The sequence below is a fragment of the Centrocercus urophasianus genome, unplaced genomic scaffold (assembly GCF_019232065.1).
Source record: "Centrocercus urophasianus isolate 14NV4802_14NV808 unplaced genomic scaffold, USGS_Curo_1.0 seq_11, whole genome shotgun sequence".
Classification (NCBI taxonomy): Eukaryota; Metazoa; Chordata; class Aves; order Galliformes; family Phasianidae; genus Centrocercus; species Centrocercus urophasianus.
The window spans coordinates 19,558,392-19,579,868 of NW_024884253.1; the positions used below are offsets into that span (position 1 = coordinate 19,558,392).

Here is a 21,477-nt window from a genome sequence, read left to right on the forward strand (position 1 = left end):
CCGCCCCAACAGCGGCCGGGGGAGGGCGGGGGCGGCGCCGTGCGGCTGAGCTCAGCGCGTCGGGAAACCGCCGGGGCCGGGGCCGCCTCCTCCGCGGGCAGCGCCGCCCCTCCGTGCTGCACACCCTCTCTCTCTGTCTCTCACACACACACACAGCCGCTTCCTGCGTGGGGCCGGACCCGGCGGGCGGAGCGGCGCCGCTTCCTCCCTCCCTCTCTCTCTCTCGCCCGCCCGCCCGCCGCCGCCTCGCAGGTACCGGGGGTGGGGGCGAGGGGAGCGGGGAGCCCCGCGGCGGGAGTCGGCCTCCCCTCGGGCCTCCTGCCGGGGCCGGCAGCCGCCGCCCCGAGCGTGGCGGAGGGGAAGGTGGAGCGGAGGTTCCGAGCCGGGGCCGCCCGTGGGCGGGGGCCCGAGCCCCGAGGGGCGAGGGCCGGGCGAGGAGCGGCCGGGGAGCGGCAGAGGGGCGTCTCGGGGCGGGGGGCGGTGGCGGCGGCTCCTCGCATTGCTGCCGGGTGAAGTCATCGCGCCCATTGTCTCCCCTCAGCTCCCCCCGGGCGGGGCGAGGGGCCCGGCCCGCCCCGAGGAGGAGGAAGGAGAAAAGAAGAGGAGGGGGGCCCGGCCCGCGCTCCGCGCTGGGTGGGTAGCGGCGTGCGGCCGCCCGGGACGCCGCGCCTCTCCTCGCGGGGTACGGGGGAGGCCCCGCCCGGCGTTGCCTCGGCCGCGCGTCCCGGGCCGGAGCGGCGGGTCCGGGTGCCCGGGGCTTCCCTCCGCGGAGGCGGAGCGGTGGCGGTGGGCGGCGTCGGGCCGGGTGTTCCCGTGCCCGGGTCTCCCCGCGGCGCGGCTCTGTGTCCCGTGCGCAGGGGGAGCGGGGAGAGGAAGAGCCGCAGCCGGGGGGGGGTGGCGGCCCGCGCAGCCTTCGTGCCCTCGTGGTCGCCGGCTGTAAGCGTGCCCGCCGGCAGCGCCGCGAGCGCCGTGTCTGCGCGCTGGGAGCGATGGATGGATGCTTTATCGCCGTTGTCATCCAGGACGGCGTTATTTGTGAAAGGCAAAGGGCAGGTTGGGAAATGGGTTTCTCGGGGTGGGAAAGCCCGCTCGCAAACTCACCGTGCAAAACATCTGTTAATTTTTCCTTAAAAGTTAAGAAAAAAAAAATGTTTAGGAAAAAAAAATGCGTATTCTCCAATATTTTATTATCGGATGAGTTTTTCATTGTTGTTAAGTTCGGTAGAAAGGGTTTTCAGTTCGACGTTCGGAGCGAAGTGAAGCGCGTGCTCCGGGATCGCCCGCAGCGCGGCACTCAGCTGTGTGCGGGGCGGCGGCGCTGCTGCGTGACTTCCGAGCTCTGCCATTATTTAGCTGTAAACATCGAAATGTTTCTACCCGAAACTTTCAGAAATATGAGAAAACATTTCGTTTTAATGGCGTGTGAACCAGGCCAGCTTGGGGCGGAAAGTGAAAATGAAAGCTTTTAGTGTATTGGCAGCGATGCTGCTCCTAAAATCACTGCACTAAAGGGTTTACAGGAAACATCTCTGCGTGCATATTTCCTGCACCGTGCTGGAGTTCCAGCTCTGCTTTATGAAGTTCAGCATCTACAAAATGCAGAGTTGTAGCTGTTGTGTTTGTGTCGGCAGCTGTATTGGAGTCAGAGGACAGCATCAATTCTGAGAGGGGGAATCTATTGGTCTATTTGTGGTTTTCTCTGCTTCCTCTTACATCCACCAGGCAAACATACTGCTTTTCTTATATAAAGTGATTGTCAGATTGTATTTAATTGTGCTGGTTGGGGCTCAGGAGGAAGGAAGACATTTGGTAGGTGGGTTTGTTTACCTTTGTGGTGTGTACAAACCTCGGGCTCTGCAGTAGTAAATGAATCACTAAAACTCCCTTAGCTGTGGCACTCCCAGAGAACATCAGCATACGCGTTAGGTAAGCTTGTGTTGTGCGGTTATGTTCGAGTCCTTGAATTTTTTTGCCAGTTTGGTACAGCCTTTAGATGGAAAAAGTGCATGCATGTTTTATTATTCATTAACAGTCTTTAACTGTTACTCCACGTGACAAACCTTTAGACTTTGAATTTGTCCAGTGAGTAGGTGGTTCTTCCCGGCCATTCTGCTTTACTCAGTGAAGCTGATATTCTTCAGACTTATCAAAAGGATTCTTTGCAAAGATACCTTTCTCCATTTCCAGACAAACGGGCAGACAAACAAACTCCCTTTTTAGGGTGCCAAAATCTTTTCAGAGGACTTCTGGTTTGGAAGTGCTAGGAAAGGTCTTTGAACTCTGAAGTACAACTCAGCTGTTCTGCACCTACGATGGCTTTTAGCCAAGTTTGTGGTCTCTATTATGGGATCAGTTTACTCTGGCCCATGGTCAGACACCCATAATTATCTTTGTGATTTGTTTGTGGAGTTGGACCTAGACACTGCATACCAGCATAACAGAATAGATTTTAATACCTGACTGGAACAAATGGATCGATGCACGTTTCAGACCCTCCTTTTCTCAGCGTGGTTCCTGGCATGAGGCTGAGCTGTGAACTGCTCTGATCTGTAGCGTCAGCGAATGCTCTGTGAAGGAGCAGTAAAGATGCTCATTTTAACTTGGGCTTGTCCGTGAGGAAGTTAAAGTCATTTTTTTCTCTTTTTGCATTTGCCATAGAGCTGAGTTTCTGTTGTCCATTCTATATTAACTGGTGGAAGATGTGTAGCTGGATGTACTGCCGCATGCAACACAGCTTGGGGATGCTGAGAATGCTGTTGGACCTAAAATTGTTAAATATGTTTGAATACCTGGAGGTGGGCTGCTGCCAGGAAGGACAAATGTTACATCAGGCCCTGCAGAAGTGATTGTTTTGGGCTTTGATTTTATCAGTGTGTTGGTGGTTTTGCTTTCTTTTTTCCCTGTAAGAAAAACATGAAGGAAGGTCCGTCAGTTCCTAGGAAATAGAGTTCCTGATATTCCTCATATTTCACAAGGGTGGACTTCCTTCAATTTTTGATTACTTGAAGTTTTCTCCATGATCTGATCCAACATCTCTTCTGTAGTTGTTTGTCTTTTATGGTGAAGTAATCTTTAAGGAAAACAGAATTTTTTTTGCTGTTGTGCATAGGTTACGTTTCAGATATTGTCTTCTGTTTTAACTCATAGAGAAATAAAACTCCAAATACACAGCTGTGAGTTTCAACTAAGGGATCTGTGTTCCACCAGACTTGTGTGTGTTTTTTTTTCTGTTAAAGTAGAATTTCAGTCCTTCCCTCTTAAGTGTTTGTGTAAGAAATTATTCTTCAGGCGCTCTTAGTTACATATTTTTAGTGGTGGTAAGTCATATAAGTAGGTCTTTTGTCTATTGCTGATATTTATAGGTAGACTGATTTATTCCAAGCTTCTGTAAAGTGACAATCACCTCACTGTCAGACTTCCTTGTAAGGTTATTTTTTTAGCTGATGGGATCAGTGGAAGAGACTTTCTTATCTGAGTTGTAGGAAGGCTCAGGCTTCTTTCTAAATTGATCTCTGGTTGTGTTGCATACGTTTCTGGCAGTTCTCAGGCACTGTGGGACTGTCTCACCTTGGTTTAGGTTGCTGGTCCTTCCCTGGTGCTTGTGGCTCTTTCTTTTTTTCACTTAGTACAGCTTGTTCAATGTCGTGACTTGAGACTCTGAAACACGGCAGTGATTCCCAAAGAGAACTGTGGATATTATGTAGGATTAGAATATTGCAGGCCTTGGTTACAGTTTTCTTGTTGTGTGCATGGCTTATGCTAGTTTGAGTTGTTGAAAGAGTTTGGAGAAGAGAGAAAAATCCCACAGCTGCATTGTAAGAAAGCATTTGTAGTACCACTCTGAGGTCTTTCTTCATTAAGAGATGCAGGGAAGGCCTTTCTTTGCACTCTTCTGCTGGACTTTCATGGAAGTTCTTTGAGGAGAAGATTTACCCTACGTTGGGGTTTATCCATAGAATAAGAAAAGGTAGGAGAAATCATGGAAACATTGTGGTAGGCTTTTTGCTCTTAAACTGTGGCTTAATTGGTCATCTGCTGGATGACTGTTGGCATCTTGTTGAACAGAAGTCAAAACAATACACCTGTGCTTGCCTTGTGCAGGGTGACATAGAAAACTTGGTCTATGGATGGATGAGTTGAAGGATGAGTTTCCATCAGGTTCCCTTCACATCTAGTTATACTACACTGGACTGGAAAGCTGATACAAGAGCTGCTTTAATGTAAAGCAACCTGGCAGATGGTCCTAATGAAATAAGCTTAAATAAAAGTTACACATATACCAGTGTTTCCTTAGCCATTAAAACTTCCTTTCTTTAGAGGCCAGCATATCTTCTAACGACGCCGTCAGCAAGGCATTTGAAGGGCATCTTTGTTTGTTACGCTTCAGTTTGCTGTTAGTCACTTGTTTTTGATTTTTCTTTCTTCTTTTGCTTCCTAAATAGTGCTTCATTCCGTTAATGCAAGTATCCTGTTATTGTCCAGGACAAGCTGTTGTTGTGGGACTCTGTCAGTTCTGTTTCCATTTATAGTTGAGATAAATGACTGTTAAACAAACATTTTTCCATAGGTCCTTTAGCTGTTCCCATAGGGCAGATTAGAGCTCTTGCTCTAAATTGGAGCCCCTGGCTGTCCCTTTCACTTGTTCCATTTATTGAACAAGAGCTTCTTCAGCAAGAGGAATGGATGGCTCTGGAGGAACTGTGTGCTGTAAGAGTCACGGTACTTTGTTCTCATCATGATTCCTTAGTGCTGCATATTCTTTGTAAACAGAAGTACGAGTTTTTAAGTTTCTTGGTTAATAGTCAGATTTTTACATAAAATCCCACTGTGCAGCTTACATCAAGTTAATCATGTTATATTATTGTCTGAAAATGCTCAGTCTGTCATTGTTGTGCACCCAGGGAGACTTCTGGTGAGATGGATTCACCAGATAGGTTTCCAAGGCAGGGTGGGTTGGGTGTGCAGCCCGGTCCTGCGCCTTGGGGGTCTGCAGAACTCTGCATGCTGAGCTGGCGCTGAAGATTTCAGTTGAACCGTGGGGACTTCACAGTGCTACCTGGCTGTTATCTCTGATGGAGTGACATTGCAGCATTAGTGCTGCTGCGCTTTATTTATATACGTACATTTATATATGCATATGGCATATCTAATGGTTGCATTCCCATGGAAAGGACTTGGTGGTGCCATGCCTAAATGCATCATCTGTCCATTTCCTTTGCTGAAAGCGTGTAGTGCACAGGACTATATTTCAGTGAAACTGATCAAGAGAAGGAAAATTTTGACTGCTCAGAAGTCAGGGTCGAAGAGAAAAAATGATACATTTCATAGGAAGTAGGAGACTTTTACTTTGTCTAAACTAGATAGTTGATGACTGCTTTTCTCCCAGTGCTTTGGGCTTTTTATGACCTAAAAATTGATGCCATATGTTCATATTCAACGCTGCAGCTTTTCCCTGTCTTGAGATCTAATTGTACCAAGACAGTGAATGTTGCATTCAAGTGTTACCTGAACATATGTAAGGGGACTGTGTATTCAGCAAAGATGCTGATTATGTTTGCTCCTTCATTTAAAAATTCTTTATGTAGGGAGCATCCTGCTGTCCCTCAAACATGTAACAGTGGAAGAACATTTGGTCAAGATAAGCAATAGCTGCAGTGAGACCACCCAGCTTGCAAGGGAGCTGGAGTGAAGCCTACTGCAGAACTTTTCCTTCTGGTCAGCTGTTGGGAAGTGTCGTAACTAGGGCCTGTCTTTCATGTTTTTCCATAGTGAGCCGTCTAATATGGTGATTAATTCAAAGAAGTGTCTGTAAGATGAAGTGTATCCAAGGTTAATATCTTCATTTTTAGAATGCGTGTTAGAAAAAAGATTTTTATCACAGTTCAGTTTATCTTCAGTTTCTTTGTTGTGCATCCAGTTGGAGGCGTTCTGACTTTATGTTCCTCTACTTTTAAGTCAAAAAATAAATAGAACAAAGCTTTCAAACTTACTGTTTTTTGCTGAGTTGAAGACCTCGCTTCAGTTTCCTGTGAAGAGCAGTTTCCTTCTCAGTTTTACCTGTAAAGATGTATCTGGTACTTAGCTTTTGTTTGAGTGTGCCTCTTCAAAAAAAGGCATCATGCTTTCCTTTTATGTGATGTTGCTAAAAATACATCCTGAGAGTCCAGGAGCTCTTTTACTCAGGGTCAGAGATGGAGGTATCAAACTTCTGTGTCCTTTTTAAGCAACAGGAGCCTTGGTGTTTGTAGCCTGTGAAGCCAGACTGCTGCTTTCTTTCAGACATAAACCTGCAGTCGGTGCAGGTTTATCTGTGGGACAGCATAGAAGAAACCTGCAAAGCTATTGTGCTTCTGTATTCTTTTAATTTCATAATGCTGTGGTTTTCAAGCATCTCTGTTTGGACAGAGGAGTTTTCTGTATGTAGTAACCAAAAGCATTTTCCTCCTGAAGTTCCTACTTGACTATTTACTTTTTTCCTCTTTCTTCCTTTTCCTGCTCCTGTTTGCTGTGGATTTTTTTCCCCCTCATACATGGTAGTATGTTCAGATTTTTCCTGTGGTGGATAGTTGCAAAAAAATGGACTTTACCTTCTGTGACCTGACACCAGGCAGAAATTCAGCTAGGACAAGGATAGGAAAGAGCTGTGTAAGCTCAGCAGAGGAGTCCTGAGTCTTTCCATTATTAACAATTAAAGATGATTCCATGATAAGTTAGGTAATGGATTAACTCACTGAAGAAAAGAGAGCAAGGGTAAACAAAGAGAACGATCCTGCCTTGCAAGAATTTGGATTATTGGGATTATGCCTGTGTGTCTGGAAAAAAACCAATCTCTTCTGTTTTTAGTGTTAATTTAGTTAGTGTAGAGATAAGGTATGCTATGTGCCAGATAAAGTTATCTTTTGTCATTGAATTGAATCTGTGCTAGGAGCTGTTGTTTACTCAGAGGGTGGATTAAGAAATAAAAACATCTCAAAGCATTTTGTTTAGTCCTGCCCAGCAACACTTTGCAGTTTTTTCTCTAAGACTTGTTTTACTGAGAATGGTTTCCTCCAATTCCTGCACCCTGCCATAATCAGTTACCATTGCATGGCTACTAGTGTTGTTGGAGTAGAGAATGAACAAGGACATGCTTTTCTTATCAACATAGCTTTTTTTTTTTCTCCTGGTTTTGTTCCCAAGGTGTTGTGGTGATGATGATGATGATGATTATTATTATTATTATTTTGGGGCAGTGTAATTAATCCTTATCATTTTCTGTTGTTTTGAGTCATACAGTATTACCTTTCAGTTTTAAGTGTGATTTAGGTTGAAATACAGAATAATTTAGGTTTGAACTGTGGCTTGGAAATGATCCCCCACAAACTTGGAATATTTGCACTCTATGAGTTTTGAAGCCATCACACAAAAAATGGCACATGCACAAGGAGTATGAGGACACAATACGCTCCGTTTGTGGGATGGCTCCTGTCTTCTATGTAAATATGTTGTTGTTCACCTCTGGTGGCAAAAAGTAAAGAATCTATCTTAATATGGTTGGTGTTCCTCCTGCAATTTGGAAAACACACCTCAGTAAGGTTGCATTGTTCTAAAAATCGTTCACAAGAGAGAAGAATCAGAACTGCAGAAGGAATGAGCTTCCTGCTGGCAATACAGCGAACAGAAATGCAACCATTTGTGGAAAGCAAATCGATGCTTTTATCTTGGTGGTGGTGTTTTTTTTTTGTTTTGTTTTCTTTTGAAAGTGGTGTAAATTCCCAAGCACACTGTGAAAGCAATCCATCTGAAGTCAGAACGAGTCACCTGCAGCGTTGAAATCCCAGAAATGTGGGCCTTGGTTCTGCAGTATGAAACTACAGGCAGGATGCTTAACTGAACCTGAGTGGCTTTGCAGCATTTGGTGATTAAGGTAAAATGTTGTTTTAGTGATTGAAGGTGTTCAGGTTTTTTTTTTTCCAAAAAAGGGAGGAATGAGCAGGTTTACATTTGTTGTCCTGTGACTGTGAAGTACTGGAACTCTTTAACTGAGGATTGACCTCTGGTATTGTCTGCACGTGTGTATTTCTTGAACAGCCACTGTGCAAAATGGTGTATTTTACAGGTGGAGAATTGCACAGCTTTTAATAGTGGGCAGAATTTAAAAACACAACTCCCCTTTATGTGATGATGGCGAGGAGGATACCTCCAGGATGCTGGTAGTTTAGCTTCCTTGCTTGGAAACCGTGATTGAGTGCACTAGAAATGCCAGAAACAGGTGGACACGGCTTCTGCAGCAATTAAGTGGCTTCTTTGCCACCTTCTATTAATGATAAAGGGTTGCACGTATCAACAAGGTGAAACTGATTCCTCCGTTCCTGCAGCATGTCATTTCAGGGTTTCAGGTCAGTTGAGAAATACCAGAATTCAGGTTGAAGAAGCAAGCATAGCCTGATCACCATTTGTGCCTATCCTTGTTAAGCTGCAGTCCTTAATTATGTAGCTGTGGTTTTTGGTCTGTTGCTTTTCCCCCTAGTGAATGTTTTTTGCCCTGTATGCTGGGTAGTTGATCTGGGCTGGGCAGCATTAAATCTTGCCTCTAGGGCAATTGTTTCCTTTCAGTGAGTCTGTCGATGTACTCCAAATAAACCAGAAAGCTGAAATAATTTTCCTTGATTAAGGCATCTGAATAATGGCTGTGTATAGCTATCTCATCTTCCTGCTTTGTGGTTGATATGATCTTTGTTAGAAGCCAAGGAGAACTTTTCATAGGTCAACACTAATGGTATTTCTTGGTATTTGTGATGGCTTTTTTTCTGTGTGCATACTTGTACCTACTTGATAGTGCAGGCATCTTTGGACACATAACTTGCTATATAACATAGAAAGAAGTGAAGTTCTTGGGCATCCCAGATCCATGCACCTGTGGCTGGTAAATGGTTCTGTCCTTAACCATATGCTTTAGTATCTTACCTGTTAAGAGTAATATTAACCATAATACTTCAGTGGGATGTATGTAGTATTTTAGGGCTTCAGCAGTATTAATCTGACATGTGTTCTGCTGTCAGGAAATTGTGTTTCCTCTTGCACAATCTTCAGTATTGTTCTGTTTTTCCTTTAGTATAAGGGGAAGGATAAGAACAAACAAATGAAATACTGAGTAGTGACCTGGTGAAGATTCTACAGGAGAGAAAGGAGTAAAAATTATGTAGTTAAAACCATCATAAGGTATTTCAACCCTCATTTCTAAGCTGCATGAAGTAAACAGAATTAATCCTTAAAGTTTTTACTAATGGTTTGTGTGTGGTTTCCTAGTTGTTAAAAATAATAATTGCACTGACAGGTTTGGAACCTTCTCACTAAGCAGGCCTCTGCTATTTGAGCTTGTCGTATCTAATAATACTCTGTCATGCTTTACAGGATTGGCCCTGGACAGTATGATCCGTGTGTGTGAAGGGGGTTTTGTGAGTATCTTCATGCTGTGGGGGACCAAGCTGTAGAGGAGGGCATGCTTTGACAGCACTAGCCTCTTTTGCTGTCTTTTCTTGTCAGCAGCAGTGTACCTTTTACTTTCTGCTTGCTCAAGTGTTTTATCCAAATCCTATTCTAATTTAATCGGTTCAGATCTTCATTGAGAAGTTTCCAAGTCAGTCTGAATTTATACCCTTTCAGTGCCTAATCTGATGCCTTTCTCTTCTGCCATTTGGCAGCACTCCCTCTGTCAGCTTTCCCGGTTCTGCTGCTCTTTGTGTGTTCTCCTTGTTATCCATGCTCTATGCTTGTTAACTCATTTTCCTCTAGTGCTTGCAGTCTCTATTTTGGGGTACTTTGGCCCTACTGTATTGTGTATCTGGAAATAAAAGGTAGACCCTGTTCAGTTCCAGGCTGGTTCAAGTGCATGAGAGATTCCTAGAACCTAAAATGTGTGCTGTTCTCTAGAAATTATGTATTTCTCTCTTGGAATGAATATTGACAAGGCCAATAAAATGTGCATCCTAAATACACAGGTCAGAATTCCAATCCCAGTCTCAAAGCAACACTAGTGCTTAGCCTTTCCAGAGGAAATATTTCAAGTTTTGGATTTGTTTTTTCTATGATAACTTTCAAGAAAAATCCAAAACCTTGAAGAATTTGCTTAAGCAGCTTGTTTGAAATAACTGTGCTGAAGATCTTAGCATGTAAGTTTTCAGCCCAGTTTGCTTGAGAAGCAGCAACTAAGCAGATTTGGAAATAGGATGTTATAATGGGAAGTGACAGACAGTTGTAATAACAGTACTGGCTTTTCTTTTAACAAGAGATCGTTGTCTTTTGGGGTAAATGACATACTAAATTGTAAAAATGAGGTGAGTCACAATGCCTTTTACTTCTTATTACTTGGGTTTCTGTTTTCAATAGGATGGTTATATTTTTCCAGTTTGACTTAATCTGGCTGTCTGCTTACATTCTCCTCCCCCGTACCATCTGCTGTTTAACCGTGAGGTGTTATACCCATCCTTACATTAAGCCTCTGGTAGGTCTGCTGTACTCTGTGTTGCTCGTGTCTGGCTTGTCAAGTAAGGTCTGACAAATTGTTGATTTTTGGGAATTACTCCCACAAAATAGTGTAGCATGCTAATTTGGAAGCTTAGCTGCTACCCTCAGGACATCGTTAATGCAGCAAATAGCCTCAGTAGTTTAAGATGTTAAAGTCTGTGGCTGCCTCCTGTTTATTGCTCTCTCCCTCTTGGGATCTACTAACCCGCAGCCATCAGTGTAATGAAGTGCATGCCCTTGCTTCAGTTGAGATCTGAAAAAATTAGCTTAAAGGTATCTTCTGGTTTAAACAGAACATCTGATTCTGCTCTGAAGTGAATCTATCCAGTATGTCTGCTGTAGGTTAACCCACAGGAGAGACAGGACAGCTGCCTGTGCTAGTTTAAAGCTTTTAGGCTAGTTCAGCAGGGGCTTTCTTTATAGGACTCAAATTTCACAGAGAATCTGACTGAGGCTGCAGCCCCCTGTAGCAGTCTCTTGCTATGGACCTTGGAAGAGGCACTTACCCTTTAGTGTGCAACATCTTAACATTTTGGGAGAAAACTTCATGTGTATTTGCCTGCCGAACATATCTGCTGTGTGCCTGTGTGTATGAAGTTGCTCAGTGCATCATTGGGGAAAATTCTATTAAAATATCAGAGATCTGCAAACTGCCTAGCTCTGCATGTCAGTAGCATTATGAAATTTTGAAATGTTGTTTTTTTTTTCCTGCAGAAATACCTTTCTTAAAGTTGCCTATGGCTTAATTAGTCCTGATATCATTTCAGGTACAGTAATAAGCGATTTATAAGACAACAAGTAACTCTGAACCCACCTGAGGGAGCAGTGGAAACAAATGGTGTGCTGCATTATAATTCTGTTGCATTGCTGCAGTCTTGCATAGTTTGGATTTTTTTAACTGTCTTGTCCCTAAGTATTTTACCATTTAATTGTGGTGATAGAGATGTATGAAGAAAATTCTGAATGACTTCAAGTGATGTTAGTTTTCCTGGTGCTGTGGCCATTTTACTCTCTATTTTAGATTATTGAGCCAGCAGTTGTTAGTTCTTTGGAAAACTCCGAGATTATTTTCCTTTTTGTAATGTAGAAAGACAAGTATTGAAGGGTATGTTCTCCTGTACTGACACAAGATTTATTTGTAACAAACTTTAATAGCTTTTAAATGAAATTATACACCTGCTTCCTCTAATGCATTTGTGTAGCTGTTTTCTTTGGAACTGTAGCAGGAAATAAATGGTTGCAGATAAACAGCGAAGCTCCTGACTTCAAAGAGCTTCCTTCAAAAGCAGAATAACTTCACTTTCCTTTCTCAAATGAATAAAACTGAAACATAACTTACCTCGTTTTGTCCTTACCCATGTGTATAAATCTGTGGGATTTTTTCATCATGGGTCTTTTATAGGAATTTTATAGGAAACAGATTTTTCTCTGTTGCATATCCTTACTATTTATTTTTTAAAATAAAAGGCTCTCTGAAGGTAAGCTCCCTTGTTGAGAAGAGACTTATAGAGCTGAAGTGTTCTACGCTAACACTGTAGGACAGCATCTTTTCTTCAGTGAGTCCTTACCTAGAGTATTCCAAAAATAGACTAGGCAGCATCTGTTCTCATATTTTTCTTAACTGGGATGTTACTTAAGGAATCTAATTAAAACATAATAGTTTTTACTGACAGAGGCTGCTAAATCAGGATGCATCTTCAAATAAGCGTATGCATACACAAACATCAACTGTTTGTAAGCTTTGGACACCCATTTGTTTTCATTATCCTTCATCTCTGAAATACTCTGTGCTCCTGAACTTCTGTTTTTAGATTTCAGTAGCAGACGGTTTCTTTTGCAGCTCTGACTTGTAAGGAACCCTTTCTGCCTACCAACCCACATTCTTGGAGTGCACTGTGTGTATATTTCTGCAGTCTTTATAAGTATATATTTAGTGTTTTCAAAAACTAAACTTTTTTTTTCCTTTGGTCTGTTATCAGAACTTTTTATTAAGGTGTGCTATTCTAATGTTATGCTTCGTAATACATTGCATACGTCAGTCTTCTGGGAAGAACACAATTTCTAAGATTGCTACCAGTTCAGCTCTACTTCTCAGTAGTACTTTTTGTTGAGAGAAGCATTTTTTGAATTCATGATAAGCAAATTATTTTATTGTTCTTGGCAAGCCAGACCTGGTATGAATTAGATATGACTACAAGGCCTGTGTTTTATATAAAAATGCTCTCCCTTGGTCAGGATATGATCTGATTTCCTCTTGCTTTAATCAGGGCATATTATTAAATGTTAAATCTTCAAAAAGAGTAATTGTTAGAAAAGGAAAATACAAACATTATCTTCATGCAGCATAAAATTGTAACTGCAAGGCCAGAATTAACTCTTAACAAACTTGTTCTAGATTTGAGGAAGCTTGTGTTCCTCATACAAAACTGTGTACAAATGCTCATTTTTTAAGAAGGTGAAGCTTTAGATTACTGGAGCATCTGACATCTCGAGCATCAAGTTAAAAACTTTCCTTGTAGCAAGTTATAGAATCGCAAGGGTTGGAAAAGACCTCCAAGATCATCCAGTCCAGTTGTCCACCTACCACCAATGTTTCTTCACTAAGCCGTGTCCCTCAGTACAACACCTGAATGTTTCTTGAACACTTCCAGGGACAGTGACTCCACCATCTCCCTGGGCAGCCCATTCCACCTTCTGACCTCTCTTTTGGAGAAGAAATTTTTCCTGATGTCCAACCAGAATCTCCCCTGAAGCAACTTGAGGCCATTCCCTCTAGTCTTATCATTAGTTATATGGGAGAAGAGGCCGACCCCCACCTCACCACAACCTCCTCTCAGGCAGTTGTAGAGAGCAATAAGGTCTTCCCTGAGCCTGGTCTTCCCCAGGCTGAACAATCCCAGTTCCTTCATTTGTTCCCCACAAGACTTGTGCTCCAGACCCCTCACAGCTTCATCGCCCTTCTCTGAACATGCCCCAGCCCTCAGTGTGTTTCTTGTAGTGAGGGACCCAAAACTGAACACAGTACTTGAGGTGTGGCCCCACCAGTGCTGAGTACAGAGGGATGATCACCTCCCTGCTCCTGCTGGCAAGGCTATTTCTGATACAGGATGCCACCTGGTGATGGCCACTTGGGCACATTGCTGGCTCGTGTTCAGTCGAGCATCAGCCACCACCCTTAGGTCTCTTTCCACTACACAGTCTTCCAGCCAGTCTACCCCGAGCCTGTAGCGTTACCTGGGGTTGTTGTGGCCAAAGTGCGTGACCTTACACTTGATCTTGTTGAACTTCATCCCATTGGCCTCAGCCCAGTGATTCAGCTTGTCCAGATTTCTTTGTAGGGCCTTCCTACACTGATAGGATAGCTAAGTGTAGTTTGTAGTTAATTAATATATTTCTGACGCATGCAAAATAATGAGGAAATAGAAGATTTAGAGCAAAGCTAATAATTTTGGATAATTGGACTGCTGTTACAATATTAGGTATTTTTCTTTAGTTCAGTGACTTTGATTTAAAAAAAAACAAAAAAAACAAAACAAACAAACAAACAAAAAAAAACAAAATGAAAAAAACAGTCTATGCTTTGGGCTATTTCAGATATTAATGTAACCAGAGGGACAGCAGGGAGTTATTTCACCCTGTGCTGTAAAGGAACGCAAAGGGAATTTGCCTGTGTGCTGAAGCGTGGTCAGCTGGTGTGTGCCAGTGCTTACCTGGATAATGAGTGCTGGTCGTAATGTTTTTACAATGTGAAGAGTACCAGAATACCCCTACTGTATCCTGATTTTTTTGTGTGTGTGCATAGCCAATCTATCGTGTGCTTGACTAGAAGGAGGATTTCCCCTCCACCTTTCAAACAAAGGCAGGAGGAATGCTCTAGCTGTGCAGGCTCTTTCCCTTCTGACCCCTGCAGGTGTCTGTGAAAGCTTGGCAGCCTGGGATGGAATTGCTCTAACAAGTGTCAGGTTCAGCTGAAGCCATCCAGCCTGCTCTGGGGGGATTTCATCACCAGTCTAGTAATGCTTTACAAAAGAGGAAAATAGGATGTCAGCGTGCTGAAAGACTTGTGAGTGGCACAAAAGCCATACCTGGGCAGGACGCAGTTTTGTTCATTTTTTTTTCCTTGTGGGCTACTTCTAGTTGTCATGAGGAAAAGTAGTTTAGTCCAAAGCTGAAATTCAAGTGATCACACTGAGGTGCAGCTGGGGTTATGGCCTGGCTCTGTTCTTCCTCTGTATCGTACCATGCAATTAGCTGGCAATGTCCTGTGACATCCTGTGTTGAAATAACCTGGCTTCTGACTGCTGTTATCATTTTCACTTTTTCTTTTTGTGGAAAGGCTTTTTCTTTATTTGGTGTGTCTGCTTTTTGTCTTTCCTCCTTCTCTTATTTAAGAGATAGAGGGGGGTTGGAATAAATGGTCCTCAGGGAAGAGAGGATTTTGCACTAGCACTGGGAAGTAATTTCAGAACTTGAAGTTAATGTTTGTTGCTGTTGTCATTCATTTCTGAATCGACTGGTTAGTCACTGGGAAACAGAAATTAGTAGAAGAATGAAGAATGAGATGAAGATACTGGGGAACAATGATCACAGTGTGAAGGGCAAAAAAAAGCAAGTAGAGGAATGGAGCCTTGTATGTGTGAGAGAGGACCCAGGAAATGGTTGGGAATTTCTGGCCTCTTCTTGAAGAATTCAGCTATCCTTTGGGCTTGGGGGAAAAAAGATTTTGCCAGAAGTCTTGGATAGCTTGAAATTGAGATAGGAGTGACAGTAAAAACTGCAGAACTGCACATTTTGCTTATGCAGAATTGAAAACCCTTGCTTTCCTCTTAGAACTAGTAGTAGAATGTCTATATCATAGGAGTAATATTGGTCTTGCCAATTATGCACTGTTTTCACCTTTCCTTTTTAATTTAAGCTCCTGAGAACTCAGCTGATGCCTGAGTTTAGTAGGTTAGTTTCTTTCCAGTGAATTTAGCAGTATTAAGATGTTCTGTAGGTAAAGTTACATCTTTTCCTGCTTTTGCAACCCTTGTTGTCTTAATTCTGTTTTATATTGTACAGATACAGCTTTATGATTTAAACAGAATAGTTTACCTCAGGAAGATAAAAATCTGCTTTATTCTTTTGATGGCACAGTCTTTGTAGCAAGAAGTGATTGTAAAATTTTCTTGAACTAAAATAAACCAGAAACTTGTTAATCTATATGTAAAAGGAAAAAAAATAGCCTGGTATCTTGGCCGCAGTTGTAAAGTCTCCTTTATGATTTAGATCGCTGTGATAGGGAATGGCAGTGCTTGGTGCTGCTGCCATTTAGGTGTCTGTTATTACTGCCTATTGGGTTCCTCAGTCATTGAAGTCCCTGGCTGTTACAGTGTGTATGCAGAGCACAGTGCTACATGAGTTTTCTTCTGTTCCTCGCAAGTTCCTTAAATAACATTTACATTCTTAAATAACATTTATTTGTATGTTAGAATATTATGAACAGTAAGTATGAATTCATCAAATATTTCAAAGGATAAAATAATTACTCTAGCTGCTGATATGGAAATAGATTTGATTCTTGATGCTGCATTATGATCAGATTAATCAAACTTATTCTCCTTGTGATGTGAGGAGGAGCAGCTTCAACATCTTAGGCTTTTTATTGTGATACTTAGTTTAAATATAATACATTCAAATGATACGGAGGCTTTTGGAGCAGTAACTTGTGGAAGAGCCAAGTCTTAATGTCTTAACCTGTTACGCAATGGTGAGACTTTATCCAGGGGAAAGCTGACAACATTTGGAACAAATAGAGGAAGTTCTAGAGGAATGTAAATGCAGCATCAACAGCAAATCTGTAAAACAGAGGCCTAGAGCTGTTTCAGATACAGCCTGCTGTGTGGCTGAGCTGGGGAGTAAATGAGAGCTCACTCATTTGGCACAGAGGCTCGTTTGGCAGCCCACCTGTCTTCTCTTATCTTGGCTAATGTACTCTCAGTCTGTGTGCTTACATAGGAGCCACTTAAATTTCATTTGTTCAGTATCTACCTGAAACTGTGATAGAGCAGAAACTTGAAGATATTTGTCCTGTGCCATAGCAAAGGAAGAGGCTGTCTTTTGTGTTCTACTGCTCTGGTACAATCTATTAAAATAATCATACAATAGATCAAATTGTCTAAGTTTCTATCACTTTAAAAAAAAAAAGTTCTTGTGTAAGACCAAAAAACTGAATCGTGTTTCTTTTCAAGGTTTATTATTTCAGTCTGATTCATTTCCTGTTTTTCTGCTAATGTACTGACAAAAGCAGAAACAAGTATCCTTCAACTGTTTGTTTGTAAACCTAGGAAATATGTAATTCACTGTACAACAAGTGATTGTGTATGGCTGTAAGTGGTGCAGAGGTTGATGCAGTTCTTCCCTGTCGGTCCCTGCTCATGTGTTTCCTTGCCCTGGCTGCCCCAAGGTTTCAGTGTCTATAGGTGGCAATTCTGCTCAGATATGGATGAGGGGGGGAGTAGGTTGCAAGTCATCATTATTATTTTTTTTTTTAATTATGTGAGAACAAGGAGTTAGTAAGATTGGAATAAAATTAAATTAGTCCTTCAAAGTCAGTGTTTTTTTCAAGCCGTATTTCATTAAACTGCTGGGCTCATAGAAGCTGAGGTTTCACAGCAGTGAGATGTGATATTTATATGAATAATAGTACAGAAGGTTAATGATCAGAAGATGCTAGAACATACTGGCAGGGAGGTTAGCTTAGTTTTGTGCTTGAAAGTAGTCTTACAGTTGTTTAGGTTTATGGCATGGGCACGATGAGGGATTTCCTGCATCCTTCATCTCTACTGAGGACCTCGTGTGCTCTGCAGACGCTGTCCTGATGGAATCCAGTGTTCCTGTGCAGTGTGATGGGAGTCAGGACAGCAGACGGGTATTCAAATGACAGTGGACTTTTTTCATGGTTACTGATACCTGGAATGTATTAAAATTGTATTAAAAGATTTATAATGCTTGAATAAAACAGATTTTTTAAAAACATGCAATATATATTAAAGGTATAGTGAAAGAGTGTATCTTACATGAAAGCTACATCCCATTCCTTTCAAGAAAATGCCTGGAAAAGATGAAGACACTTTAGACAGAGTATTTTTCATGATGCTGTAGTTCATGTTGTAATTCACAAATTCATGAATTAGCAGACAGATGGAAGTTTGCAGTTTCTTTCAGAAAACATAATCAAATGAAGTAATTGCTGAAATGGCTTTTTAATTAAATTTGGGATTACAGCAGTCTAGTGTTTAAACCATTTTCAAACTTGTATTTCAGAATTAGTTGGATAATGTAGCAGGCTTCGTCATGTATGTGGTTTCCTTTCTTGGTTAAAGAAGACTACTTCTCCAAGGAGAAGCAAAAGCAAGGCCTTCACTCTTGTAACTACTTTCCACAGTGAATATTTCTGTGTAGGTAAGGTTATATCAGATGCTTAACTGAAGATAACTTCTGTTCAGAAGTATCCACTGTTTTCTGTTACATTCTATGAAGCTGGTACTGAAATGTTAGGTACTTCAGGATTGCCCTTGTGCTTTTTCATCGACTATTTGTCTTCCTCGACGTGTGGCTTCTCAAAGTATGGAATAGGCATGCTCTTGGATGGCTGGGAATGCCCCCCCTCCCCCAGGCTGCCAGACCTTGCCTTCTACTGAGCAGAGAAAAACTTCAGGGTTCTGTCTTCAGCAACATCAGTCACGTGGAAAACATTATATTGTACAATTAGCAATTGATTAAGAAAGAAAAGCGTAATACTTTGTACTGGTGTGGTATGTGGGTATTTGAAAGAGACAAAGGGGATAAGTTTGAGGAAGGAAAAAACATGCTTTATTTCTGCTCCAAATGGCAGCGGGATTTTAAAAAGTTTTGAAAGATGGCCATGGTGATGAGAGATAGAATTGGTGTGCTGCATATCTAGAGGGCAGGCAGTTGAGAACACATTGAGAAGTTGCTGTGGGTTTAAGGTGAGAGGTGAAGGCCTCAGGTTGTGCCATGGGAAATTCAGTTGGATATTAGGAAAAGTTTATTCTCATAAAAGGTGGTCAAGTACTGGGATGTGCTGCCCAGGGATGTGGTGGAGTCACCATCCCTGGAGGTGTTTAAGAGACATGTAGGTGTGGCACTGAGGGATGTGGTTTAGTAGGTGTGGTAGTGATGGCTTGACAGTTGGACTAGATGATCACTGTGATCTTTTCCAACCTCAGTGATTGTATGGTTCTAATGCTCAGTGCTTAGAGGAAGAGGCTGGCAGTGGGTATGACCTCCAGACTAACTGAGATACGGTATGGTGCCCTCTGCCCGTGTGGGAGTTGAGCAAGGCACGGTACATCAGCCCCAGTCTGCATAGGAGGAGTCATGCTTCCTTTCTCTTAATGCTTTGTGTTCTGTAAACTGCACAGGGAAAACCATACCTACATGTGTGCAAAGTGCATACCTTAATGAAAGTGGTCTTGGTAGATTGTCTTTTTGGCTAGAGCTGCTAGAGATAAGCAACAAAGGGTTCCTCTTTTTAGGAGGTTATGGCTCTACGTATACGATATTTGTGATTATCAGTATTTCCTGTGATGAAGTTTGCTTAATATTTCACATTACAAGGGCATGCTTTCAGGCTTTTTATTTGATTTCAGTGAAAAAAATAATTGATCCGAAATCTTTTTTTTTGTGGCTCAACCTGGATACAAACAAAAAAAAAGTAAGTGCCCAAATGTTGTTTCTGAGGTTTGTAATGCTTAAGAATATAATCCCTTGCAGCTGCTCTGCTGAAGTGATACAGCCTGTGTTCTGGAGCAGAGGTGGCTATCTCCTTCTTAAAAAGAAGCCTCTGTTGTAATTCCGTCAGCAGATCTTTAGGAAATTGCTTTGAGCATTTTCTTTTGAGTAGTTGGTATGGCACCTAAATTTCTAAATGTTTCACATACAACTGGCCTTTTTCAACAGAAGAAAATGGACTGAAGGGAAGACTTGCTCGCAGGTATTGTCTTTAACCCCTGCTAAATTGTCCTGGCCAACATCTGGACCAGCCCAGCCTTGTGTGGGTTTGGTTGCTGGGGGAGGAGGGCTGGCAAGGCTCGGTGTGGCTTAGCCCTGGATAGCCCGCTAAGCTACCAACTAGCATTGGTTTCTGTGGGAGTGTGGATTTATGTCATGTTCCCTGTGTTCTCCTCTCCATGGCCCCTAGTATGAGCAATGCTGCAGTGGACTGTAGTCCTTTTCAGGGAAGGTATTCTTAGAGATTTGTTTTTCTCTTTAGAAACCCATTGGCCAGTATTAATCAAATGTGATATGGGGATGGAAGTCTCAAAGAGAAGCTAATTCTAGCTAATGCCAGTTAAGTCTTCTCTTTTAGAGTCTGTGCATTACTAAATTGTATAAAATGAAAATCAGAGAACATTTTTATGCCCTAGCCACAGAAAAAGGTATTGCTGACTTTTAAATAATTATAGAAAACAGCTCCCTTTTTTGGAGATTGCTGGGGATAAACTTTGGGTAGAAAATGGTAGGACGAGGAGTCTGTGGTAGCCTCACTTGTAGAGTGTATACATGGTGTTTCAGGCAAGGCCCCTGTGGTCTTCTGGGTGTTTTTCTTTATACCTGTCTGTAGACATTAAGGAGTAAGTTGCAAATAGCTACTACTGCCAGTGCTTAGCAGCATCTTTGATTGTGTATTGTTCAATAAGGACACAAAGCAGCCCTACAGCTTGAGCATCGTGCAGTGTCTTTTTTCAGGTGGCAATTTTGGCCTTAATATCTGTTTCTTGTTTTGCAAATTAGGATAAATAGCTTTGTGTCACAAAAATTACTATGAAGATTTCACAAGAGCGCTCCGAAGACTTTGTTTTAATACTTTTAAAGCCATTAGTCTGGTTAAAAATATCTTACAGACTTGTATGGTATTTGTGAATTCAGTGTTGTATAACGTTGTTGTAAACCAAAAAGACGTACAACATGTAAGGTATGGGGCCTTCATTTATTAAGAAGATGAAGAATGAGGCATCCATGGAGTGAGGCCAGCTCCAGAAAGATCAGTCTGTCTGTGTGATCCTTTGGGTAGCTCAGCAGCCAGACCCAGACGTTAGGACACTTCTATCAGCCTTGCTGCCCTTCCCCCTAAGATCTGGGAGATGGCTGTGGAGCACTGTATCCTAACGGTGGTGCTCTTCCAGCCTCTCCTACCAGAGTTGGTGCACATGGTGTTGAGACTGTACCATGTCGTTGAAGGAAACAGCCAGCTGCTGGGGTAGGAAGCAGCTGGCCTCAATTAGTGCACACATCTGCCTCAAGCAGTCCTGGCAGTGGGGATGACCCAGAAGTGGAGCAAGCATTGGATACTCGTCTCCAGCCTTTACACTAGCCGAGATCGGTCCAGCGCTTCTATTGTGCTGCAGTGCATCCATGGCACATCCAGTGAGTGGATAGGGGATGGTGGATATCATGTTTATGGACCACTTTCATTGCTCTACCTTCAGTTTTTGAGTACTCACATGTGTGATGTTGAACATCTCCTTAACAATTTTGTGCAGCTTTGTGTGCACATCTCTGCAGAGTGTGAGATGGCACTGTGTCAGAAGCAGATAATGTATTTGTAAGGATGAGGGCATTCTGGAGGCTAGAAAAACTGTAAGATTCTTTCTTACATCACTTGTGATGTGATAAAGATGGCCTTCCTGTGCTGCCGTGTAGGGCATGGCTGTGTTAGGCTCCTCTGCAGCACAGTTCAACACCCTGTGGGAAATAATGGATTCGTAATGGAAAAGGTTTCCTCTTGATGTTCTAGCATGGATATTGTAGACAAATTAAACAGATTGGAAAAGCTGCTGGTAAGGCAGGAGGGTAAACTGGAAGGTATAGGTATTGTGCTGCTGAGAAACAGACTTGATCCACAGTTGTGCATTAATTTACTTCTTCTTAAATTGAGTCAGGTGAGAGGAAGAAGTAGAAGATTCT

At 42.3% G+C, this 21,477-nt stretch overlaps 1 protein-coding gene across 3 annotated transcripts in view; it reads left to right on the forward strand.

The window, feature by feature from the left end:
- The first annotated feature begins 978 nt into the window (after positions 1-978).
- RNF19A (ring finger protein 19A, RBR E3 ubiquitin protein ligase) overlaps positions 979-21,477 on the forward strand; it is a 57,054-nt gene continuing 36,555 nt past the window's right edge. The window contains exon 1 of one of the 3 annotated variants that reach the window (XM_042837864.1): positions 979-1,053. The gene's annotated coding sequence lies outside the window, so the exon portion shown is untranslated. Of the gene's footprint in view, positions 1,054-9,415; positions 9,438-11,216; positions 11,274-21,477 lie in introns of those variants that run through there. The other 2 variants (XM_042837870.1, XM_042837855.1) reach the window with 2 other exon arrangements.